Below are 25,990 nucleotides of genomic sequence, written 5' to 3'. Positions count from 1 at the left end.
TTCTTGTTTTGTCTTTGAAATGCAGGAAGCATCCAAATCTGGTATTATCCCGAATTTTTTTCCAATTCAACATTCTGATTGAAAAAATCAAAATTACACCAGATTTCAACGTTTCATGCATTCGGCATGAAAAAAAGTGGATTCCGATTCTGTGCGGGATTTTTACGGGGATTCCCGAATATACGCGGTTTTTTGACATGTATTTCTAAAGTTACGCGTTTTTTTTTCGACACCCATTTTCAATCTTGTTCTAAAAATGCTCATACACCGCATTCAGATTTGTTTGAAATCGATTTTTGAAACCTCTTTCACCTCACTGAATATCAACATATTACAGTGAAAATCGTTTGATATTTTCGCAACACCGATCAGAAGTGATAATTAAGCCTAAAATTCGTTTTCGGTGATGATTATGAGAATGATGATCACCGACGATTATTGTTGGTGATGAGAACTGATTTTTGTTTTTTTTTAGATTGAAGATGTTATCTTCAGCGTGTTAAAGCAAACCCACAGGATTAACACCTTAACCAAATGCTATTACATATATCTAAAAAGGTCGATATCATGAAAAGGAATATCAAGAAAGCATACTATGAAAAACTTCTTACAAACACACCTCATTCAAAGTTTGGAAAAATCTAAAAAATACATTCGGAAAAACAAAAAAAGTGACAAGATAAATTTGATTCACAATGGTAACAAAATTAATGTAAACTCTGAAGTTTGTGAGCTATTCAACAAGTTATCGGAAATTGAAGAATGGATTATCATAACGGCATTCCTTACAATAGCTAGAACTTTTTGAAACAGTTATCAGCTCAATGGCCAGTTCTCTCAGGTTTTGTATCATTTGATGGATAATTTATCATCCGCCGCAAATGATTCAATCACTGTTCTGCAGTGGAATTGTCGAAGCATCATGCCAAAACTTGATTCATTTAAAGTCTTGTCAAAAATGTGATGTATTTGCATTGTGTGAAACATGGCTTACTTCAAACATAGTCTTAAATTTTAATGACTTTAACATCTACGTCTCGATAGAGACTCCCCGTATGGTGGAGTGCTTTTAGGAATTAAGAAAAGCTATTCGTTTATAGATTAAATATTCCTTCGACTTCTAGTATAGAAGTCCCCCCACTTGAAGAATATGACTTCCTCATTTGTTCGATTCTGGAGGCCGCAGAACAAACCCAAACCAAACGATTTCTTGGTCCATCGTCTAACAGAAGGCCTCCAAACCCTTGGTAGGACAAAGAGTGCTCAGATGCTAAACACGCGAAACAAAATGCTTTCAAGACGTTTTTAAAACGAGAAGGAGGAATTCCTCAGAATTTTGAAAAATTGTTGACTTTAGAAACCAAGTATAAGAACATACTTCAGGCCAAGAAAAGTAGCTATTGGAGACATTTTGTCGAAGGTTTGTCTAGAGAAACCTCAATGAGCACTCTTTGGAATACGGCCAGACGAATGAGGAATCGTAACGTAGGAAATGAGAGTGAGGAATACTTGAATCGATGGATATTTGATTTTGCGAGATAAGTTTGTCTAGATTATGTTCCTACGCATAGCATTATTAGGGAGTTTTCTCAAAATAATGGTTTCATTGATAGCCTCTTTTCAATCATGGAATTTTCCAAAGCACTCATGTCTTGTAACAATAACGCTCCTGGGTTGGACAGAATTAAATTCAACTTGGTGAAGAATCTGCCCGACCTCGCAAAAAGACGTTTGTTGGAATTGTTCAACAAGTTTCTTGAGCAAAATATTGTTCCACCTGACTGGAGGCAAGTGAAAGTTATCGCCATTCAAAAGCCAGAAACCAGAAACCAGCTTCCAATCACAACTCATATAGACCCATTGCAATGTTGTCCTGCATCAGAAAATTGTTCGAAAAAATTATTCTTCGACGTCTCGACACTTTTGTCGAGATGAACGGTTTGTTGTCAGATACTCAGTTTGGCTTTCGTAGAAATAAAGGAACGAATGATTGCCTTGCATTACTTTCGTGTGACATCCAAATTGCCTCCGCTCAAAAACAACAAATGGCATCTGTGTTTTTAGACATTAAAGGAGCATTTGATTCAGTTTCCATTGATGTTCTTTCAGACAAGCTCCATCAACATGGACTTCCACCGGTTATAAATAATTATTTGCACAACATTTTGTCAGAGAAGTGCATGTATTGTTCACATGGCGATTTGACAACATTCAGAATTAGCTACATGGGTCTCCCGCAAGGCTCATATCTCAGTGCGCTCCTCTATAATTTTTACGTGAATGACATTGACAGCTGTCTAGTAACTCCATGTACACTAAGACAATTGGCAGATGATTGCGTGGTTTCAGTTACTGGACCCAAAGCTATTGATCTGCAAAAACCATTGCAAGATACCTTAGATAACTTGTCCTTTTGGGCTGTTCATCTGGGTATCGAATTCTCTGCGGAGAAAACAGAGCCAGTCGTCTTTTCAAGAAAGTATGATCCTGCGCAGCTTCAGCTTCATATGATGGGAAGAATGATCCAACAGGTTTTGACTTTCAAATACCTCGGGGTGTGGTTTGATTCCAAATGCACGTGGGGAGGACACATTAGGTATCTGATAACAAAATGCCAGCAAAGAGCAAATTTTCTTCGAGCCATAACAGGATCTTGGTGGGGTGCTCATCCGGAAGATTTAATAAAATTGTATCAGACAACGATACTTTCAGTGATGGAATATGGATGCGTTTGCTTTCGTTCCGCTGCAAACTCTCATATTATCAAACTGGAGCGAATTCAGTATCGTTGTTTGCGAATTGGTTTAGGCTGCATGCATTCGACACATGCAGGTAAAATATCAAATTGATCCCAGAGGCTTGTATCAAGTTCATCCTCATCAAAATCTGTTACAGTCGATGATAAACCAACCGAGGAAAAATGATGGGTAATTTAGTGGAAATATAAAAGTTTTCGGTTAAGTATCGAACCAACAACGTTCTGCTTGGCGTTGAGAGGTTCTTACAACAGAACCACTTCGTCTGATACATGTGTTAACACATCCCAGAAAGCAACCCTATTCAAAAATACTGAACACGTGCGTGATACTATGCACGCATCGGTTGAAGCTCACACCACCCAGCAGCGAGATTTTTGTTCTATAAGCTGAAATCAAGTAAGACGTATTCAACCTGACATTTAAACTGTTTAAAAAGTCAAGTTTTAGAATCGAATCTACTACTTACAAAACAATACTAAATACGTATCCTGCAGCACTCAAATCCCTTTGAAGGAATTTGACACTGGTTCGAACCACATCGAAAGAGTCATTTCACAGAAAAAAAAATACATTATTAGCTTGATATTGAATTATGAGAATATAGGGTAACAGGGGTATTTTGGCCCGCTTTAGGATCGATTTTATTTTGGCCCACTTTGTAAAAATATCCACCAAATGTTTTAATATCTTTGAAAAATCCTTTCGCAATAGGTAATTTAATGTGATTAGCTTCAAACTGATGCAACAATGGTTACCTAAGATCGATTGAATCCATATAGTTTGTTAGGTGGGCCCAAATATATGAAGTGGCCAAAATACCTCTGTTACCCTATCCATCCAAAGAACTACAATAACCGAATGAGCTCAAATGTCACGCTTTTGTCATACCAGGTCAGCTTCGAGCTGCACGTTCCATTAAACTCATGCCACGATCCTAATGGAACGGGGATGTTTGAGCACTGTCGAGAAAACATACGCCAAGAATTAGACAAAGGATGGTACAGTGCTCAAGGCTGAAATAAATGAAATAAACAGCCGGAAAATCGTGCGGTTAGTCCAACCCTGCACGTCAGTACGGTTCGTCGGCAGACGGTTCTGGAGTGTTTTCTGATTTTCCCGCACTGATACCTCTGCCCGTGTCCGGAAGCTTAGAAGGTCGGATTAATGTGCTTATTTAGTTTGCATTTGACGGGAACAGGAAGCGTCCTATTAATTGAATTTATTATCTGGCCTGCGGAGATTTAACAGAAGCGGAACAAAAACCGACGGCAGCTGCAGCAGGACTAGCAAAAACAGCAACAGTCTCGAACTTGGAAGCCACCACGCCATCAACTGCTGAAAACGACGGGACAGATCCGGTAACTTTGATGGCTGATGATGACGGACGGACCGGAGCAGCCTTTTGTGATTACGCGATGATACATTGAAACAAAGTTATTATTATTTGTCCCATAAGCACACACACACACGCATACACAGAGATATACAGTATAACAAAAGAGTGACGATGAACGAAGCTCTACGAACGAGTTACGTCATGGAGCGGGGCAATTTGTTCTGCTGAGGGGCGGGGTCAGCTGCCATTGTACAGGTTTGTATGCTACAAATGACAACCTTCACGGCATTGATGTTATCCTTGTTCGCAGAATGGTGAGCACGGTGGAACCCGAAAACCGGAGAATCCATTTTGCACCGGCAGTGATATGGCGATACGACTAAAGGGGCTTCTCTTGTACCGATACGGTCATAATTCACTCGTCATTCAGGATGGTGCTGTTCTACAACGGGAGGTTCGAGCAGTGTGTGTGTGTGTGTTGGTTTACAACTTCCGTAATAATTATGACAATATTTATGATCAGCTACGCGTGGTGACCGGATTTTGTAAAGTACCTGTCGGTAAAATGATTGTATTTGAAAAAAAATCGATTTCAAATATGAACAACACAACGATGTTCTGTCATTTGAGCAATATTCGAGGCACGATTGAACGCTGATTTTCACTAACTTGATATTAATTACTTATTCAAAACTGAACGTGTTTAACGTTTTCAGTACTCATCGAAAACCAGACTGAAAAAAGACTGCTGGATGAATCAGTAGAAATGGAAACTCCCCAAAACTGTGACTCGCCCTGCCAATTGTGCTAGTTGGGATGTGATAAGACGCAACGCAGATCACAACTTAATTGCGCAAAGCTTGGCACATGTTCAAATTTTTCATGTTTCCGCACCTAAGGCATTAGAGAGAGACAAGAGTGCACTTGTTTCTCAGTTCATCAGTCTAACTCACTGGGTACTGATTGTGTATGGGGTACGTTCTTACGGGACAATTCCGCGGAAGGCGGAACATAAAAAATAAACTTCAACGGTCGTACCAAATCTGATTACATTCTGTGTAATGTTTTATCGTGAATACGACTTACTTTACTATGGGGTGCCTTTTCAAAATTTACTCTAACGAATCCACATAATTTTTGCTACACGCCATCGGAAATATGATCACAATTTTATGATAAAGTTATCAGTTGTGTGACATAATATCAAATAATTCAAAATTAAACTTTTCTGAAATGTTTGGTATAAACGAGTATCAAAGGGGATAATCCATAAGGTGCGTTTGCCTTGCTCGTATTTTTAAAGCTCATAGCTCAGTGATCTGTGAAAGGATTTATATAATCTAACTACCAATAGAATCGAAATTTTTCAACTTAAACGTGTATAGCACAAGCATTGAAGTATTTAAATAGTACACTATTGAAAAACCTGTCTCATTTGACCCATGTCAACACCAGCCAATCAGAACGCGTTCTGAGGAAGAGAACAAAATACCTGCTGCTGTACAACAAATCGTTCGAGAAAAATGTTCCGAAAAGCGTCACAGCTGCCAGTCATTTGCATTAATGAAAAAACAACGGTGGAGAGCATCACACAAAATCAGCCGTTCTAATGGCTCAAAAGTTTGCAAAAGAACTATTAGGATTTGTTGTTCGCAAATCGAAGGTAAATATATTCAGTTTAGTGCAAATCTAGAACAGTTTGGTTAGATTTGTGCATTTTTCGCTGTGTGAAATTCACAGTAATCGAGATCAAGTGAAGCCTTCTTTGTTTTTGCGTAAAATGTGGAAAAGTGGAATGCTTGCATAATTCATACAATTGATCAACTAATTGATATTCGGAAGTGTTAAGGAACATTTCAGTTGTTTTCGTATTCACGACATCCAGTTATGTCTCTGACATTACCCACCCGCCTTTTTTCACATCCAGACTAGTTCAACCGGCAATGCGATTTCACCAAATTTAAAAAGTTTCAAAGTCAAAGTCCTGGCATTACATTTCTTTTGTGGAATTTGGCCTTTCTGTTTCAACAGACTTCACAGCCGATTCTTATGGCGTTTTTCATTGAAAAACACCGGTGGCGTGGATTGCTCTGGTTTTGCACTTTCGAGCAGAAATGGCAATGAAACACCGTCAGAATGTTGCATTTCTGCTCGAAAGTGCAATACCAGAGCAATCCACGCCACCAGTGTTTATCAATGAAACACGGCATTAGTGTACAGAATCATTGCATGGCTAGTACTATGGATCCTACTGACACTAAGAATCCTTCCAGGTCGGGGCTCGAACATACGACAACTGGCTTGTAAGACCAGCGTCCTATGCATTGAACCGCCAACCCGGCATTTAAAAAGTTTGCTGGTTCAAAAACCCGTAAGTATTTTGTTCGCTTGTTTTTAGTTTCTACTATTTCATTCATATTCAGTTTCTTATGGTTTGTTTTAGTTGAGTACGGGAAAATGTTAAATGAACCGGGACCAAAATGTTCTGTAAATTTACATTTATTCTCGTTCACATATTTGGAGCAGAAAATACGATATAAAATTAATTCAAGAATATAATGTTTAAGGCACACTGCTTAAGCTCTAAGATGCCAAGGGCTTTTACTAATTTAAAATTTACGACTAACTTAAAACTAGGGTTGTATCATTGAGTAATGTCATATTTGGGTCGCAGTGGTTGACTTTGGCAGATCCAGCCTTCATGTGGTGATCGGCCGGTGAATTGAATATTTCATGAGAGTCTTCCATATGGCGTTGGTGAATATTCATGTTGGCCGCATTCTTCGGTCCGTGTGGGTCCGCGGAAAACACCCCCAGGTTACGAATACCCGGCGGGTGGCCTTCAGTTGATATAAAATTAATGTACAGTTTTTGACGTGAATACGTCTCACTTTACTTCGGGGCGCCTTTTCAAAATTGGCTCAGTGAAAGAATGGGTAGAACTGAATCGTGACTATCTCGAGATATACTAAACGCAACAATATAACTATTAACGATTTGTGTTTTTAGTTTTGTTTAGACGTAGAGCCGTCTTGATCTAGTTTTTTTTTAATTCGATCGGTATCTAACAGGAAAAACAGATTTGAAAAATGATATGCGAATGCAACTATCTAACGAAAGCCGCGAGAATGTTACCGCAGAGACGGGATTCGAACCCGTAGCTAACTGCTAACCGATGAAATTGTTTTGCCAAATTTTGTTGCTTAACGGTTCAAATTGAGCTGCCGAATTGAGCACTAAGCAGTTCAATTTGAACTCCTCTGCACTGATGAGTCAAAGACGAAACGAAACGAAATAATAACAACGGTTATGTGCCCGAGCATAAAATTTGGCTAACCCCTAAATGGCCAAAACTGCATCGGCCAGAAATAGTCGAAAGCACGTTTTCGTTCGGCACGTCAGAAAAGACTTTGCACTTCGTTGCAAAACAAAAAGTGTTCTGTAAGTAGCAGAAACTTTACGTCTGCAAGGCGGTTCAAATTGAACTGTCAAGTTTAGCACTAAGCAGCTCAACGTAAACGTAAAAATAATACTGGTTCTTTTCGGCAAGCATTAACTGGGAGCGACGAAAGATATGAAATGAAAAGACGGATAAGTATTCTATATTGAATCAGTTATAAATTTAGAACGGAAAAGCTAGCCTAGGCAAGCTTATATAAGCATGATCAGAAGAAAGAAATGAATTCTATTTTACCTTCTACTTGAGGGGATCGAACACCGAATTCGAGTCCCCAAGTATCGTCGTGTAACAAATGTGATTCTTCACCACACTAATCATTTCCTCAAACAAGAATTGCGATGTATGAGAGATTTATGGATTTTGCGTATTTTAATATTTTCGTACACATCAACAAAATGAGCATAGAGAAAAATAAGTTAATTAAAAAAAATTCAATAAAAATTTTATGATTGTGTACAAGACACGATCGATTACGACGACATTAAAAATTCAGTTATTCAAATAATGGGTGATTTTTTGCTGGTACTTTTTGGCAACACTGTTTTTGACAGATCACGCGTGAATCGTTTCTTGTGTCATTGTCAAACTAGTTCAGTTTAGTTTATAATATTATCATGAATTGATTTTATTACGAGCTGCTCGCTTGCAAATTATTGAATTTTTCTAAACGAGCATCAAAGAGAAAAACTCACGACGCCTGTGTTTACCTTTTTTCTGTCATAATTTTGAGTGCTAGGGTAAGGGCTCCCTATTTCATCTCATTTGTAAGGACGTTACCTTAAAAACCTGATTCAGCCACTAAAATCACTACAATTTTTTCATATTTCTGATTAATTCGCCTTGCTCCACATTGGGAATTGATTCACATTCCATGGAAATTAAAATAATAATTAAAAAATCAGCTAAAAACACTTCTGATATGTTCACTACTGTGCTCCTAATTTCATCTCAAAAGTTTTATATTCATCCTACCTTTGTTCTTTTATTCATCCCATAAATTAGCAATGGCGACAGCAATCAAAACCAAAATATTGCACTATTATACTCTCAGGTTCAAAATGTCAGAATTTTCCTTAAAAAGGGCCTAATGCCAACTATGACACAACACACGATATTTAAAAAAACAGTTAGGAATCATTTCGACGTTTAAAATTTTTTGGACCGTTTTTAGTACCTTTTGTTTCAAATTTAAAATTTTACTCTGCAGTTAATTTATAGAACTTAAAAAAAAACAAAAAAAAAAGTTACTATTTAGGCATTAGCCCTTCTTAAAACAAAATGCAGAATCAGAGATGCCATTCATACAGATTTATCTGTATTGTATAGATTTTTGCGTTCGCGTTCGTTAAATCAGATTACAGATTTTCTAAATTTAATACAGATTTGTAAACGTTCATAAAAAGTGAGAAGTAAAACGTCAGACTTTTCTCTCTGAGTATCTATTAGTATTTGATTGCAGTACTTCTTTGAAAGTTTATTAATCAACGGACAAATCACATGTTAAAATGGAAATGTTTTGTGGAAATGTTTTATGATGAACACTGATAAACATTTATATTAAAATTTAAAACCAATTTGAATTTGATTCATTTTATTAGTGAAAACAGATAGAGCAGATACATATTTTCTATGAAAATATCTGGCATCTCTGTGCACAGCCGATGAAACACACACATTTAACAGTGTTATGGTGACGTATAGCGGAAAGAAACCAGTGCTACTAGATTTGCCACAATGGTTATTTGATTAGTATTTAACACGCTCTATTTGGTAATATTAGAATCCGAAACAGTTTTATTTATATATAAATATCGATGATATAATTAAACTAATGTCACGGATACCAAAAAAATACTTGTTGCTGATAATTTAAAGAAGAAAACATTTTTTTTTTATATAACGTTATGAGAAAACTTGGCAACCTTGCGATACTAAATGAGATGAAAACAAAGCGCAATCAAGTGAATCAAGTGCAAATTTTCATATCATATTTTTTTATTGTTTTTATTGCTTATCAGGTAATTTTAGAAGTCTTTAATTGTTGAATAAACTTGTGGAAAATGAACATTACTAACTATAAAGTCATCCAACATTGAATAGTTGTATAATTATGTGAAATAGTGATCATGTTTTCAGACGAATCGATTAGTAAATATTCAGAAACATGATGAATTGTAAAACTTCAGACGAAAGTGGTTCCTAAATCAAAGAGTGAGTTTATTTTAAATTAAAAAAGCGATCGTTGAAGGTTTTTTTTAACTATTTTTGTGAATTGTAAAGTGTGGCAAAACCTAGAATAAATGTTTTAAAATATTCCACAGTTTTGTTCAGGTACGTTTAAAGATATGATTAATGTTCAAAGTTATGAGGTGAAGGAATGAGTTGAAAATTGGAGCTGAGATGAAATAGGAAGCTCTTACCCTATAACTCTGCGATTTGTTGATATATTTATATAATTTAACTTCCAATGACTCCGGACCTCGGATCAAAAGTCAAGGTTTCCAGCAACTCTATAACCTTTCTATAAATTAAGGCAAAAACTTTGTGCTCAGTAATTGCATGTGGACGTGGTTTGATGGATATGATTTTTCATGTTTTGTATTCTTCCCAAAAAACAGAACAACCGCACTCACGCATAGACAAATGTTCAGTTTACATCGTCACTCTTAATTATGCTTATTTTTTTCTCAAAAAATGATCTCTGACTCAAAAATTTATCTGGATTTGTCTGTGTCTAACTATGGACAAGGAAATTTTTCCGAGCTTCATTTCTCGTGAGCAAAAAAAAACAAGGACTCACCACAAATCGTCTAGAGGCAAAACGCGTAAACAACGCGGAAAACTCTTGACTTTTGCTTGGGTTTTTCGTGCAAGGTCGACGATTTTGAGGTAGTCAGACACATATCTTCAACTGAACGTTATGAAAGAGGAGCCGTGGTCGAAAATCGATCATTTCAGACGTCGGGGCGAGAAGACGCATTCAAACAGCGGCATCGGAGAGCGCACCTTCTGTGTGGTTAAAAACCTCAAACGCTCAGGTAGTACACGGATAAAAATCTATTATCGGTAACATGATTTTTTAATAATGAAACCATGAACCATGCCTTCTCATGAAATTTCATAAGCAAAATTATTGATATCATGAAAATTTTCATGAAAGATGTGTAATTGTGCATGATACCAATCATTTTGCTCATGAAATCATGACTTATTATTCATGATAGACATGATTCATGATTTCATGATTTGTAAACCTGTTTCGCATGATTGGGCACTGCGAGCGGATGTGTCGGTTTGTACGCAAAGCTAGTTTTAATTCAAGCAAGAACGATTACATCAGCTGCTGATGGTTTGCATTGGAGAGAAAGAAAACAAGAAACGAAAAGTGGACAACATTATATAAAATCAGCCGTTCTAATGGCTCTAAATGTTATCTAAAGAATTATTAAGATTACTTTTTTGCAAATCAAAGGTAAAAATCATCAGTTAGTGGAAAACCAAAATAATTTGATTTGCTTCGTGCACTTTTCGCTGTGCGAAAATCGTTCGAGAAAAATGTTCCGACCTGTGCTAAATATCGTAGAGAACTCCACAATTTGGTCCTTCTAAAAGGCAGAAATGAATCCTGTACAGCATCTTGATAGTTTCTTTCAATGAAATATGCAAATCCGAAATGAGATAATCGACGTCAAAAATCGTTGAAAATTTTAGTAGTGAAAAGGGGGAAAGTTTCGCAATTCATACAATCGATCAACTATCAATTCGAATTCGAAAGTGTAAACCCAAGCAACCAGAAGTTCCACAATTACTTAAAAAGTCCCCCTTTCTTGCTGCTTAAAAGTACACGCGGAACTTTTGAGAACTTGAAAGTACAGATCAAGTTCCGCGTGAACTTTTTCGCTGCATAGAAGCTGAACAATGTGTTCTAGAAGCAGCTTAGAAGTTCGTTCCGCTGCGTCGCGCGAATTTTCAAGTGTGGATAATTACTTAAAAATGGGCTGCTTAGAATGCTATTGATTAACTTTGAGAGCTGCTTAAGCCAAATCAGTCCCTTTTATCCGAACTTTTGGTTAGTTGGTAAGAAATCGTGTCAGTTTTATTCGTATTCACGACATCCAGTTATGTCTCTGACATTACACACTCGTACTTTAATTGTTCGTATGTTGACAAATTGGATGAGACCATTTACGGTCCATATCGCCGAAATAGAGATTCAAAACATTTGTTCACGATTGAATACGGTTTGTTTTTTGAGATTTATTATATAAAAGTGACTAGTTGCAAAGTGTAAAGATTGTTGTTTAAAATGTGTACTTCGATTTTTGTTTAAGCTTGTTTGTAAACAGTACCACTGAACTGTCAAGAATGAATGCTTGTTCATTTGTGACGGCGTGACAAAAAATCTAATGCTATTAGGTTTTGCACGATGGCCACTTGAATGAACTACCGATGAATCAAGTTCATCTTTTGGAAGCTATCAGTGGTTTGTTTACATATCTATTAGCTGCTATCAGTGGTTTGTTTACATATCACTGATAGCTGTCAAAATTGATTCATTTTGTTAATTTTTGTGATTAGGTTTTACACGAACATGACATAATCTCACAAAATGAACAGAATGATTTATTTTTTACAATCGCCGTGTGTTTATTTACAGTTTAAAAGTTCATCAGAAGCTCATCGTTTGAATTTAAAAATTGCAAAACGCCTCACACTAAACAGATCTATACTAATATCGCTCCTTGATGCTGGAAAAGGGCAATCTTTTTAGTTCTTTTCACTGTGAAACACGTTTTTAACAGGCACTTCTTCGTCATTTTTCAACTTTTAATTTGCAGTTGCAAAACAAAATAAACTTGCGGCAGCTGTCTAAGATGAACTTGATTAATCGGCAGTTCATTTGTGTCGTCATCGTGTAAAAACTAATACACTTAGACTTACAGCAGAAGAGATGCCATTTATTCAGACTTCACTGAATTTAGAATTTTCTAATTCCATTCATACTACTAATATTTTCGAAAAACTTTATCTATCTGTTTTAAAATCAGTAACCAAAAAGTATATTATTGCGATTTTTAGCAATAGTTGAATATCCTTCTTCCGAAAACTCTACGAAATATCCAGGCGGTGTTCGTTTTGATGCATGTAATTTTACCTGTTTCTGAGTTTAATCGATTGACCAACACAAAAGCTTGGATATTTTCTTTGCTTTTCTCGTTAAATTCCTGGTACTGTTAAGATTTGAAAATGTAAGTAAAAATATCGAGTTTTTATTAGATTTTGAGTATATATAGAATTATTTTTTTCTACAAATTTTAGCTAATACCATATTCAATCTACATAAGAGATCGTAGATGTTTGTTTTACATTTTCCAAAATATTAAATTCAAAAACTTCTACGAAAATGTAGATTTTTTGAGATTTTGATGTAAATATAAGATTTTCTTCCTAAAATTTTACACGTGTTCATTGAGTTGGTGCGCAAAATTTCTTACGTCAAATCCACGTAAGTGGACTTCTTAAATTTTAAAAACTTCTGTGAGAACATCGATTTTTTTTTGAATTTTTTGGTAAATTGTGAGTTTTTGCCAATCCTCTTTAAAAAAAAGTATTTGTTTACCGGCGCATTGGAATGGCAAATATGCTCCAGCGATACAGTAGATTCCATGAATAGTTTCTATTTCGATTCCCAAGCTTTCGATAACTTTTGTATTGAAAGAAGGTAAAACTCGATGTTTATTTTCCCCCGGACAAAAATGGCAACTCCACCACCCATTCCAGTTGAATTGATGAACCACATAATGTGAGTTGCTTTTCAAATTGACATGATTTAAGGAATGTTTCTGTCACAATGGCAATATGAATTTTGTGAGCTTTAAAAAAAACCATCTTCACTGGTTAATAAAGATCGAGCATTCCAATTTAAAGTATTCAAATTATTGTTTACCATCATGTTAAATTTTATAATAATGGCAAATTGTCATCCAACTTGAAATGTTTCGAAATGTTAGAAAGTCGATTTCATCCCGGCTTTAAAACTCGTGAAAAAAGCCGATTTTGTAGGAAGATCATTTTATTTTCCGTTATATAGCTTAAATCGACTTCGTTTAACTAAGCGAACGGCATTGAAGGATTACTGGTAGGTAGTTGTCTACCTGTCACGTTAGCGTAACTGTCACCAGATGAAGAAGATAACAGGATAGACGAAGCGGATTTTTACTAGAATTACTAATGAGAAACAAATTTAAAAAGATTAGTCCATTTGAACTAGTTACTTTTACAAAAACCTACAACAAATACATTTATTAGAGTTCAATGAGCCCACCACAGTTCGACGTCGTCGGCATCCAGCTAACGATCCCGACCCGATCACCAAGCCCCTGGTCATCTACTTTCTTCCAGAGCAGCCCGATATACCGTGCCCTGGCACATTTCGATAATTTATTGCGTTCAAATTTCCGCTCTATATAAAAAGGACACAGGAGAAAAAAAAGCGAAACAGAAAGCACTTATATTGGCGATGTCTGCCGCAGAATGTTATTACTCTGAATCTAAATTATTGGATTACATTCTATGGAGTCCTCCGCTGGCGTCGTATTTATTCGCACCAAGACCCTGCCCAGTCCAGTCCAGCCCAGTCCCTGTGCAGTGGCATCGACAGCAACGCACACAAAAGTTCGAAACTCGCCATCATTAGCGTCTCTGATGCGGAATTAATAGTTTACCATTGTGGAAAAAGCGAAATCCGTGGGTGAAATATGTTCCTACCAGTGGCGGCAAGCATTCGAACGTATGTTGTTGCTGTTTTGTTTCTGACTAAATGTCCCTAGAGTGGCGATATTTATATCGCATGGAAGAAATGAGAAAAAAATAACAAACAATTAGATGGCAGGATTCTGCTAAGCGCTGGTTTTGTTCTCGTCAAAAACAATCCGGCGTGGCCGGTTCCGTAACATTCCGCCCCATTTGTTATTGATCGGAACATGTTTTCTATCGTTTCAGGTAATTATCCAGCTTTTCCCTGGCGGTTTTCGAATGCGGATGGCAGTCTGGCAAAGCTGAAAGCTAATGTAAGTTTTCTATTTGTCCATGTTTCAAATGAATAAATTTATGTTAACAAAAACCTACGCAAAAGGATTATTGTTTGATGCAATGAAAATTATATGTCTGTTTTTGACCACGATCGAACAATTGTTCGAAAGTTGATTCACGTTTTTAGATAATTTTTCAGAAAAGTCTGATGATGTTACATTCTTCTTATTGCCAGCTAATTGAATAAAGCATGGCATCAACCATTTATAGTCAACATTAAGTAACTCAGAGAGAAAGAGATTTTCGCTCCACGACAATCGCTCATATCTAAAGGCGTTCGCGACACACTGGAAAGTCTCCAGTGAGACCAGAGAGGGCCCCATCCGATTACTATATCTTGTCTCTTTTGGTATACCCACTTTTTGGACAGCGCTTTTATTCTTACGAAAATTCGCGGATATTGTAACTAAACGTAGTAAATTAGTATAACCAGAAAGTTGGAAAGAACCATGCAGAAATCGAAACGAGTACACTGTAAATTTCAAACACATGTCACCATGTTGTTTCGGAACCGGAAGTCAGATCCGAACAAAAGTCAAAAGTAGTCTATTTTTTTTAGACATAGAGCCTTATATTTGTGTCTAAGTTTGTGACAACAGAATCAACTGTCTCTGAGAAAACGAAGAGTTTTCCGTTTTTTTTTTTTTTTGACCACTATTTCCAGTACTTATGGAACTGGGAGCTGGGAATAGGCACAGCTGGAATCGCTAGACCAGTAACTAGCATAAACTATAAATTGAAACAATTGTGAGTCAAATTTAAAAGAATTTTTAAGTTTCTTGCAATATCGCTATATATGACAGGTTGCAACGTTATACACACTACCCTGTATTTCCGGAACCGGAATCTGGATAGAATTCTTCATTAACTTATGGAAACATAATACTTTTGATGTAAATCTGAGTTTGCGAAGATCGGTCAAGCCGTTTCTGATAAATTGGAGTGATTTCCGGTTTGAAGCACATGAGCATTGTTTTCGATGCTTCCGGAACTGGGGATAAGATCCAGTATACCCAAACTAATGTATTTGGTCATGAACTTACCAGACCTATCCGATTGAAGAATTATACGGCTATTTTAATGTATTTGGCTCAGTTTTCCCGTGTCATGTATAAAATATGTTCCTGAAAATAGAATGCTTACCAGCCTGTAATTCCGGAACCGAAAGTTCTATCCAGATGAAACTCGGCAGGGTTATACGAGATCTTAAGACTATTCATTTAAACCTAAGCTTGTGAAAATTGAATTTTCACGGTCTCTGAGAAAATCGAGTGCACCTTTTCAGTGATTTCTACACATTTCACCCCATAACTCCGGAACCGGAAGTCGCATCCATATAAAATTCAATAGCAGTCTATTGAACTACGAGGTCTTCAACTTGAAACTAAGTTGAAGAAAATCGGTTTACTCATATACACACTTACACACACCGATATTTTTCATGTTCGACGAACTGAGTCGAATGGTATATTCAACTTGATTCGAAAGTCGGCTTTCACAGTGACAGCATAGTCTTTATCCATGAAAAAGACTTTTTCAAGAATTAATTTTTGTAGCGCCCAATTGGTTTCCTACAGGACACAATTTATGTACAATTAATGTTTTTCGAGTTCCAACGCTTTGAAGTTAATGCACGTAAAAATATATCTGCTCATATTAAAAATCAGTCTCCAGTTGAATTGGCCTCTTCATCCGTGCAAAAACAAATGGCATACCACACTGAAGACAAATGGACAAAGTTTCATGTTAATCTGAAATGCTATCTACTCTCGCTACTCTCAAATAATCAGCGATATTATTTCAGTGTTTTTCCATCTTCTAGCAGAATCAGCAAACCATTTGTTGAAATTTGTTGAGTAAGAGTAAAGTCATTTGTTGAAAATTATTTATTTCATAATTGACTTAGATATGACGAATATTCGCAGTTGGCTGAATTTTCTCAGATTTGACTGAAAGTATCCTGGACATGTAGACTTTATCCTAAAAGGATCAGGGTCATTTCGACGAAAACCGTTTCGCCGAATCCTGAAATCGTCTTTAAATCGTAATTGGAATTGATTTAAAATGAAGACAAATTAAAGATGACAGCGTTAACGCCTGTTTTGTTGACCTACAATTGTACTTCTTGAATAAAGATTGATTCATGAACCTCAGAACGGAGTTCTCAAGAAAACTTATAGACTATTAGCTTTGTGCCGTCGAGCCATCAGTTATACAGGAAACATGATTCTTTCGGCGAAATGACCTATTCGGCGAAATTACTTTTGGCGAAATGGCTTTCGGTGAAATGACCCGCTACCATCCAAAAATGTCACATTTCATACTTTGTTTTTCCAAAATTGATCTAGACTATCTTTTTAAAAGGGATAAACTTTTTTAATAATTTTTGCCTTCTCATATAGAAAGGTTATGCAATCACTGTGAAAACCGACTTTTGAGCCGAAGCCCGGAGGCCGAGTGTCACATACCATTCGACTCAGTTCGTCGAGTACGCAAAATGTCTGTGGATGTATGTGTGTGTGTATGTGTGTGTATGTGTGTGTATGTGTGTATGTTACGATTTTTTGCACTAACTTTTCTCGGAAATGGCTGAACCGATTTTCTCAAATTTAGATTCAAATGAAAGATCTTGTGATTCCACACAAAATTCCTCAATATTATTTGGATCCGACTTCCGGTTCCGGAGTTATGGGGTAAAATGTGCAAAAACTGAAAATATGTGTTCTAACTTTTCTCATAGATTGAGCTACCGATTTTCACAAACTTAGGTTCAAATGAAAAGTCCTGTGGTCCTATACGTAATTCCTGAATTTCATTCCGATCCAACTTCCTGATCCGGAAATATAGGGTAAATGTGTGTTTAAAATTTTATACCAACACTGAAAAGGGCGAAAAACCGTAAAAAGTTTTCTAAATCGATCTCAAATCATCTCCAATTGATAGTTTTTATCTATAGGCGGTCCAACAAACCGATTTCGATTATTCTTATAAAAATCGAAGAAAATTATTTTGAACAAAACCACAGTATTTTTATGATAGTATGATTGATATGAGAAAGGCATTATTACACCACTAGGTGGATTAAATCAGGTTTTCTATTTTCAAATAGTCGATGAAAAATGACGAAGCCTACAAAAAAGTATTGTACTAGTGATTTTCACAAAATGAGTCAAATAAATTTTGCGATAAAAATACTAAAAACTTCCATTACGAATTGAAAAAATTTAAAATCTATTTACAGAAAACAAACATTTTTTATTTCGATATAAAAATGTACAGTGTCTTCATATTGAAAGCTAAACTGAAAGTCATTATTATCAAAGCATTCAATGAATCTCAATTCGAGAGGAGATTTCACAGAATACTGGTTGCCAGATATTTCCTAAAAGTGTCAGTAATCGACAAGAAAAGTTTTAGTTAGAAACACTTTTTTCCTGAAATCTCCCAAACGATTTTTTCAACATTGATCTGGACTATCTTTTGAAAAGGGCTAGACATTTTTACCAAATTTTGCAAATAAGTAAAGCATACAAATGACAAATCCTACAAAAATTGTTGTGCTGTTGATTATTTCAAAGTAAGTCTAATTTTCGAGTGAAAATACTGAACAATTACTAATCGAATTTTACACTGGAAAAAAATAGATCTTTTAAATTTTAAGTAAAATTACAAAAAAAAACACCATTCTTTATTTAAATGAAATTATGTCACTAAATAGATAATTATATTCCCTGTAAAATCTTTCATATGTCGTAGGATGGGCGTTTTGAAGCGGGAAAAGTTTTTTTTAACAAAAACTCTTTCTTATCCAGCACTGATACTGTCGGTAAATATCGGACAACCAGCAATAGGGTATTCAGTGAAATTTTCTAACAGAATGAGATTCATTGAAATCTTGAATAATTATGACTTTCAGTTTAGTTTTAAAAAAGATACTGGATAAAACATTCAGTTGGGACACGAAATAGTTTTTGTTCTTAAAACTTTGTTTCCTCGAATATTGCAATGTATGATCGGGGCACTTGGAACAAGATTTTAATCAAAATCAATAATGGTTTTGTTTTTAAATCGATTTTACAGTTTTAATATCAATATTTTTTCGTGTCGGACTCGGTAAGGATTTCTTAGTATTTTTTTTTATTTAAAAATTTGACTGATTTTGTAAAATCAACTAATACAACACATTTTTGTAGGACCTATCATTTTCGACAGTAACACGTAAAGAAAAATTGTTAAAAAATGTTTAGTCCTTTTTAATAGACAGTCTGGATCAGTTTTAGAAAAAAAAAAAACAAAGTATGTAAAGTGACTTTTTGGGATAACAAATCGAGTTGGCGCGAAAATTGTCATGTTTATAGAGAAGAGATAACATAATTATTTTTTTAGTTTCGGGAGGGGTTTGAACCTCTGAAAGTGAAAGAGTTAGTCAAATGAACATCAAACTTGATCAATAGTCTAATACTAGTGGCTTTCGAATGAGACTAAACTTGTTCAAATCGGTTAAGCCATCACCGAGAAAATTGAGCATGTAGAATAAATATTCCAAAAGATGCACAAACAGACATTTTCCGATCTCGTTAAGCTGGGTCTCCGAAGCTCTGATTCTGATTCCAGGTTTTCCATCAATTCTATTACCTTTCTATAAAGATTGCATTGTTCTAGCGAAACTCAAGCGTATTGGTTTCCCCAGTAGGTTTTTTGAATGGATAAAATCTTATCTTAACGGCCGCGAAATGTCGGTAAAATTGGCGACACTATTTCAGAATCGTTCGCCTCTAGTTTCCACAAGGGAGTCACCTTGTACCTCTTTTGTTCTTGCTTTACATCAATGATGTTAATCTCTCTTTGAAGTGCTTAAAACTCTCGTGAGCTAGACGATTTAAATATTTGTAGCCGAGGCAATGCAAGTTTTCTTCAGCAACATCTTGATGTTTTAGGCCACTGGTGTCAGGTCAGCAGAGTGCTACTAAATACTTCAAAATGCTCCATAATAACATTCAGTCGCAAAAAGGAACCAACAATTCGCTTCTTGGAATCGAGTTTAATAGAGTGAACTGCATCAAAGACTCTGTACTCGAGCTCTCGGTAGTCGTCTGGTCCACTTATTATAATAACGGGGTACAAAGCATTTATTTATCTGACTTGTCAGTTGCCATAGAGAGATCCATAAAACCTTCTCAGATACGAACACAGATGTAATCTATCGGGCTTGAACTACTTTGTGATCGACACAAAGTTTCTATAGAAATATTTGTTTCGGATTTAGTTCTGGATAACATCAACTGCTCTAGTCTTCTCGGACAACTGGACATAAACATAAGGCGTAGAACTCTTCGGAGTAACTCTTCTCTCGTCCCTTAGTTTGCTAGAACAAATTACGCGAAAAATGAGCCAATGTCTAGTATGACACGCATATTTAATCGCTGTTATGAAATATTATTAATCTATCTCTTGTTACACTTAAGCATTTATTTATGGCTTTTTTTAAGCTTGACCTTTTTTTTAAGCTTGACCTTTTTTAATATGTATTATAAAACCATTGTATGTATTTCTTTGGATTAGTGTAATGTTGAGGCTATGACTTTCAGCTGATGCAATGGATTAATAGTCAAAATTTCGAAAATCGCGACTGAATTTTTTCACAAGTGATTTTCATTAGAATACTCACTGAAGAAAACATTACTACTGATTTCCCGTAAACACGATTCTCACTGAAACTGAATTCAAATGAAAAAAAAAACACCAGTTGTGAAAAGTTCACTAGCAAACATTCTTCTCGATGATATTTAAGAAAAAAGTTTGCAAATTAAATATAGCTAATACGATTCTCGCACAGAAGAGTTTCGGGCAATGAATTTTAATAGCCGTTATATCTCAATCCTTTGCAGAATTCGTGATGAATAAATTTGTCGACGAACAAAAACTGAACCTTTCTGAAAATGTTCAAGCATGTGGGGTGGTTGAAATGAAACAAAAAAAAACTCTTATAATTTGACGCTCCGTTGATAAGTGGATTAATAGTGGTGATGGTGATATACCATCAATAAAAGCAGCAAGTGCTGTGATTAATAAAAGTTCTAATGATAATAAATATATTATTAACAAAAAACAATCACAAAGCATGTTTTGCAGCTGATTTAAAAATATTACCCAAATTAGTTTGAATATAATATACAGAAGTAACAGGAGCGCAGGATATCACAATGCCAATTCAAACGCTGCGCCTGCTGAGTTTTCGAGACATGCACAATGCTGATCTTCCGTTACTTCTATAAATCAAATTCGTACTCAATGGTGCAGTGAAACTAACCAGCTAGAATTGAAGAAACCTTTCGTTGCTATAATCACTATTGGGAATGAGGAAAAAAATATTGTAATCCATGTTGACGTGCATCAAAAATATCGCAGTCATCACTGCTCAGTTGTGATTTTGTTGCGCATTTAGTTAACACATGGGCTGAAAAGTCCCGGGCCTAACACATACATGGCGCTAGTTTTATTATAGTTACATTTTTCAGTTGATAAGGAGTGTATCGAAAATAAGCTATCCACAAAATTTTCTTTCAAATTACGATAAAAAGCGATATTTGATTCAAACTAAAAATTGATCCTTTATTGTACGAGGTTAAATTTGAACATAATGAAAACCGGATGAAAATTAAGTTATTCCTTCACGAATTTTCAAACTTTTGATCGAACGCTCTTCATCAAGTTCCGGACAAGTGTTGCATCGCATTTTTTGGACGCTTGAGCCCACAGTTTTTTGAACTCCTGCATGTTCCCAGTCTTCTTGAAGACCCTCTTCACGATCGCCCAGTAACGTTCGATGGGTCGCAATTTGGTGGATTGATATTTTTCTCAACGAAATTTTTACTTTTTTCCTCAAGCCAATTGAGAGAGGTTTTGGCATAGTGAGCCGATGCTAAATCCGGCCAAAACAGTGGAGGTGTACTATGCTTTTTATATAATGGCAGCAATCTCTTCTGGAGACACTCAGATCGATATATTTCTGTTTTTATATTTCCGGTAGTGTGGAAAATGGTTGTCTTCGAACCACATTAACATATTGCTTGCCATACCAGTACCTTTCGACCGAATTTCTCCACTTGAATCGACCTGTCCGCATCACTCACATCCTCCCCAACGACGACAGTAAAGTATTGTGGACTTGGAAGGGGTTTTTGAGTATTTCTTTACATAAGCCTCATCGTCCGTTAGAACGCATGCATCCGGACATCGCAAAAGTCGCGAATACAATTTCCGGGTCTTGTTACTGCTCGCCGCTTCTGTTCTACACATTGTTTTGAGATTTTTCGCTTCTTGTAGGTCTTGATTTGTTCTACATGGTTAGAGATACCACTTTCTGGTCCAGTTTCGGGTTGGAAGAACCGGGTTTTCTGCCTTTTCCTGGTAGCTCATCCAAAGAATAGTGTTCCCCAAACTTATTAATGATGGTTTTAACACTAGGATGAACCAAACCAAACCGCTTCACCAATTTTCGCATAGGAATACCATTTTCACTTAGCCATGTGTTCAGAACCTTAATTTTCACTTCTTTTTAAACACGCGACATTTTAAAAACGCATAATTTCAATCTCGATAAAATAGTCATCAAAACGTTTCGTGCGGTCAGTGTAGATTCTTCCATTCGATTCTCCAGACATTTTTACATAAAATCAAGCTATTTCAGTAGACCGCACTTGATGTCTTTTCAAGTTACAGAACAAATATTACAGAAAACCCCAAAACTGCCTTTTTCCATGGCTCCCGATTTCTTGGCGGGTTTCCTGGTTTTGTCCCGCTGTGCAATGGCTTAGCCCCATCAGAAACAACATTAGAACGTTGATTTGCTAACTTCAAACGTGGTGGTAGAGACACCAATGATGCAGAATGCAGTGGACGTCTAAATGAGGCGGGACTATGAGAAAGCTCTGTCCAAAGTGGGTTCCGCGTTTGTTCACTGTTGACCAAAAAAGAGATCGTGTTGATGATTCTGAGCAGTGTTTGGTCATGTTTAAACGTAACAAACCGGATTTGTTGCGTCGATATGTGACAATGGATGAAACATGGATTCATCACTTCACTCGGGAATCAAAACGATCGTCACATGAGAGGACATCAACTGGTGAACCCCATCCAAAAGCGCCCGAAAGCACAACAATCGACTGGAAAGGTTATGGCCTCGGTATTTTGGGATGTGCGTGTTGTAATATATATCTTGAGAAAGGAAATACTCAAGGATGGGTTCTATCGTATCAAAGAACGCTCACTAGCAACTCTTCACACGATTCAATCAGTGCCATCAAAGAGAGACGCATATCATCGCAGCAACAAAAAACCGGCATGGTTCATTTAACATAGAAATGACACCAGTGCGAGAGCGAATTTCTCTAGATGACATTTCTGAGAATCAAAGGTTAGCACGCTGCTGTGGGGATTCTGTCGGAAGCAACAAACGGTCGCTTATTCTCGTTTCGCGATCCGATTCTATACGGGCAGTTGATAATTGCGATAGAATAAATTTACTATTGCCACTTATTCTAACTATGTGCATATAACCTTTGTATAAGTTGTGTCTGTGAAAATGTATGTGAATGCTCAACACAAGGGTTTTGAAATATTGCAACCTAGTATGAGAATCATCAAGTCGAATCATAGAATCGCGATAATTGTCAACTTGTGATTCTCTCTTGGTAAACTCCACACAGCACCATTCATTATCAGACTGGCCGTGAAATACTCAGAGTATGAAGTGCCAGCGAAGAAATGTAGAAAAATTCTCTCGCGATTCATGCATTGAGAGACTCGAGTTCTTGTAGCATCTTCTACCGGATTGAAAATGTTATATACAATATAGAGCCATATCGAGCAGCTTCTGTCAAATTTTCGGCAATCACCAACACTAATCTTGTGAAAGGAAGTACCAATAACAGTGAATATTATATAGCGTTATTGGAGCGTTTGAAGACTGGAATTGTAAAAAAAAGACCGCAAATGACAAAAGAAAAAAAAACAACGCACGTGTCACAATAGCTAAACTACATAAATTGGCCTTCTAATTGCTTCCTCATCCACCCTATTCATCAGATTTGGCTCCCAGCGACTACTGGCTGTTCGCTGACCTGAAAAAAATGCTCGCCAGCAAGAAATTTGTCACGAATGAATAGTTTATCGCTGAAACTCAGGCCTGTTTTAAGGCAAAAGATAAATCATTCTTCAAAAGTGGTATTGAAATGTTAGAACGGCGCTGGAATGATTGCGTTGCTATCAATGGAGATTACGTTGATGAAAAAAGTTAATTTTGAATCACAAATATCGTGTTCTATATGTGAGGCCCGGGACCCATTACTTTCATTACGCGTATTCCAATAGGCAGAAGTCTGAAGATCAGATTTCACGGATGAACCAACAGCAACTGAGCTATTTTGAAGCAGCTTAAAATTTCAGTTAGTTAGTTCAAAAGATACAAAATCTTGTCGGGCTAAATAACATAATTAGTACGGCACAAATCCCTCCGTAAAATCGAAACAGTCAAGTTTTCATTCTTCAACTCTCTTCAAGCTTTCTCCCATCAACCCCTCTGATGCTGATGCCAAATCATTTCTGTCTTTGCTCTGACGCTATACGACTACTCGGAATAACAGTGAAACTGGTACGAATCACTGGCACTTAATTTGATAGTTCCACACCTGCTCGACGAGCTACGATTGTTCGTTCAAAGGAGTTTCTTAGCCGGGTAACCGAAGCAAACTCCTTCGTCATGTGGTTCCGTCTGGAAAATACAGCAGCAAGCTCTTCTAGCAACCATCGCTCCTCTCGTTCGTATTTGATATTCTCGATGAAGTCTGCTCTTTGCTGGAAGCACAACCAACCAACCAACCAACCAAGGAAGAAATACGCCCGTTTGCTATAAGTGAGCTAACGTTTAATGAATTTATGTGCTTTTAATTGGCCTCATATATGCGCAAAACGGAAACGGCTGGCAGCAGCGTCGTGTGAAGCTAGGATTAGCTACGACGGAGCTAGTCGAGCAGGGAAGAGGGAGGGAGTTTCGGATTCATAAAAAATTGCCGACCGGCAAAAGGGTAAACGGGCTCACGTTGCGGATGTTCGAGTTCCCTCATTCCTGGACGGGTTTTGGTTTGGTTTGGTTTGCCGAGAGGTAACGGCTAGGAATAAACACACGTAAGCAGGATGAACATAAAACTGGGCACTATAAAAACCGTTTCACTGCCAGCCAGCCGACACTACTGCTGAATACACGTAACAGTTATGTTTTTTTTCTGAATGGCGTGGAAAATGTGGCAAACTGCTGCAGAGAATCTTCCTTCAGTCGTTCAAGACTTTTCCACTAAACAATCGGACCGGACGGTGAAGGGCATGGCCAGTAAACAGTGTCAGCCGAGAGGGGAGTGGGGGCACAAAAAAAGAACCAAGAAGAGGGAGCAGTGAAATACGTGATTGCTTTTATTTCACTTAGACGTGACGTGGTGGCTTCTTTCTGCTAACAGGATGTTGTTATTTTGCGATGAGGCGTCATTTGGCAAATTGCCCATAGCTTTGCATCGGAATAAATGAACCTGGTGAGGAAAAGTAAACTAATTTCCACCCAGCAGCGAGGCTCGCTCAAAAATCAATATTCAATTTCCCATCAAAAGCGTTTAATGAGTTTCCTGTCGATGCGATAGCGGATTTCCAAGGAAATCCTCTACCGAGTCAGGCGGAAGTTACCCAAATTGGAAAATATATTTCATCAACTGGTGGGAATTGTTCCGTTGAGCTGGCGGAAAAATTGCGCCTGGTGACGGTTTTGATGATGCCGGTTTTGATAGCACGCACCGCCCGCTACCGAATGGGCTCCGCTTTTTTTTTTATTTCTCAAAACTGTAGTACTGATTGAGAAGATTGGCACCGTTAAATCCAGGATTTAGAACGAAATTATTGGTAGCTATTTGCTCGGTTCGATTTTTATTTTTGGCGCGTGGCGCCGTGGAAACCGTACAAAAGATTTGTCCGAATTAAATTTAGAACGAAATGCAATGAACTAGTCTATTTCTGTACTATGGCTGCCGATTTGCAAACTACAATAGATAGAGCTCATTGATTGGTAAATTTTTCTACCCCATTATTAGAATAATCGTGTTACCACCGTTCAAAAACAAATCACTTTCGTCGAGCTCGCCCCGGTTGATTCAATTTACCACCGGAGCCAACACTGACAAACTTCATTATAGGTAATTGCATCAGACTTCGGTGACATCGCTGCCGTGATTCGGTTCAATCAGTTACCTAGCCGTGTTAGCTCGACAACGAACGGAACAACGGCCAGACGGGAAACGGGAT

The 25,990-nt window shown here is 36.9% G+C and overlaps 1 protein-coding gene across 5 annotated transcripts in view; it reads left to right on the top strand.

Moving 5' to 3' along the window:
* The window catches only part of LOC131427355 (dipeptidase 1), a 715,435-nt gene that overhangs the window by 352,000 nt on the left and 337,445 nt on the right, over positions 1-25,990 (top strand). For 3 of the 5 annotated variants that reach the window (XM_058590475.1, XM_058590472.1, XM_058590473.1), the window contains one exon: positions 14,558-14,625. The exons of the other annotated variants lie outside the window; for them this stretch is intronic. The gene's annotated coding sequence lies outside the window, so the exon portion shown is untranslated. The remainder of the gene's footprint in view (positions 1-14,557; positions 14,626-25,990) is intronic. 5 annotated transcript variants of the gene reach the window in all.

The sequence above is a fragment of the Malaya genurostris genome, chromosome 2, assembly GCF_030247185.1.
Source record: "Malaya genurostris strain Urasoe2022 chromosome 2, Malgen_1.1, whole genome shotgun sequence".
Classification (NCBI taxonomy): Eukaryota; Metazoa; Arthropoda; class Insecta; order Diptera; family Culicidae; genus Malaya; species Malaya genurostris.
The sequence above is the reverse complement of the archived record's forward strand: the minus strand, read 5'-3'. Positions and strand labels throughout refer to the sequence as shown.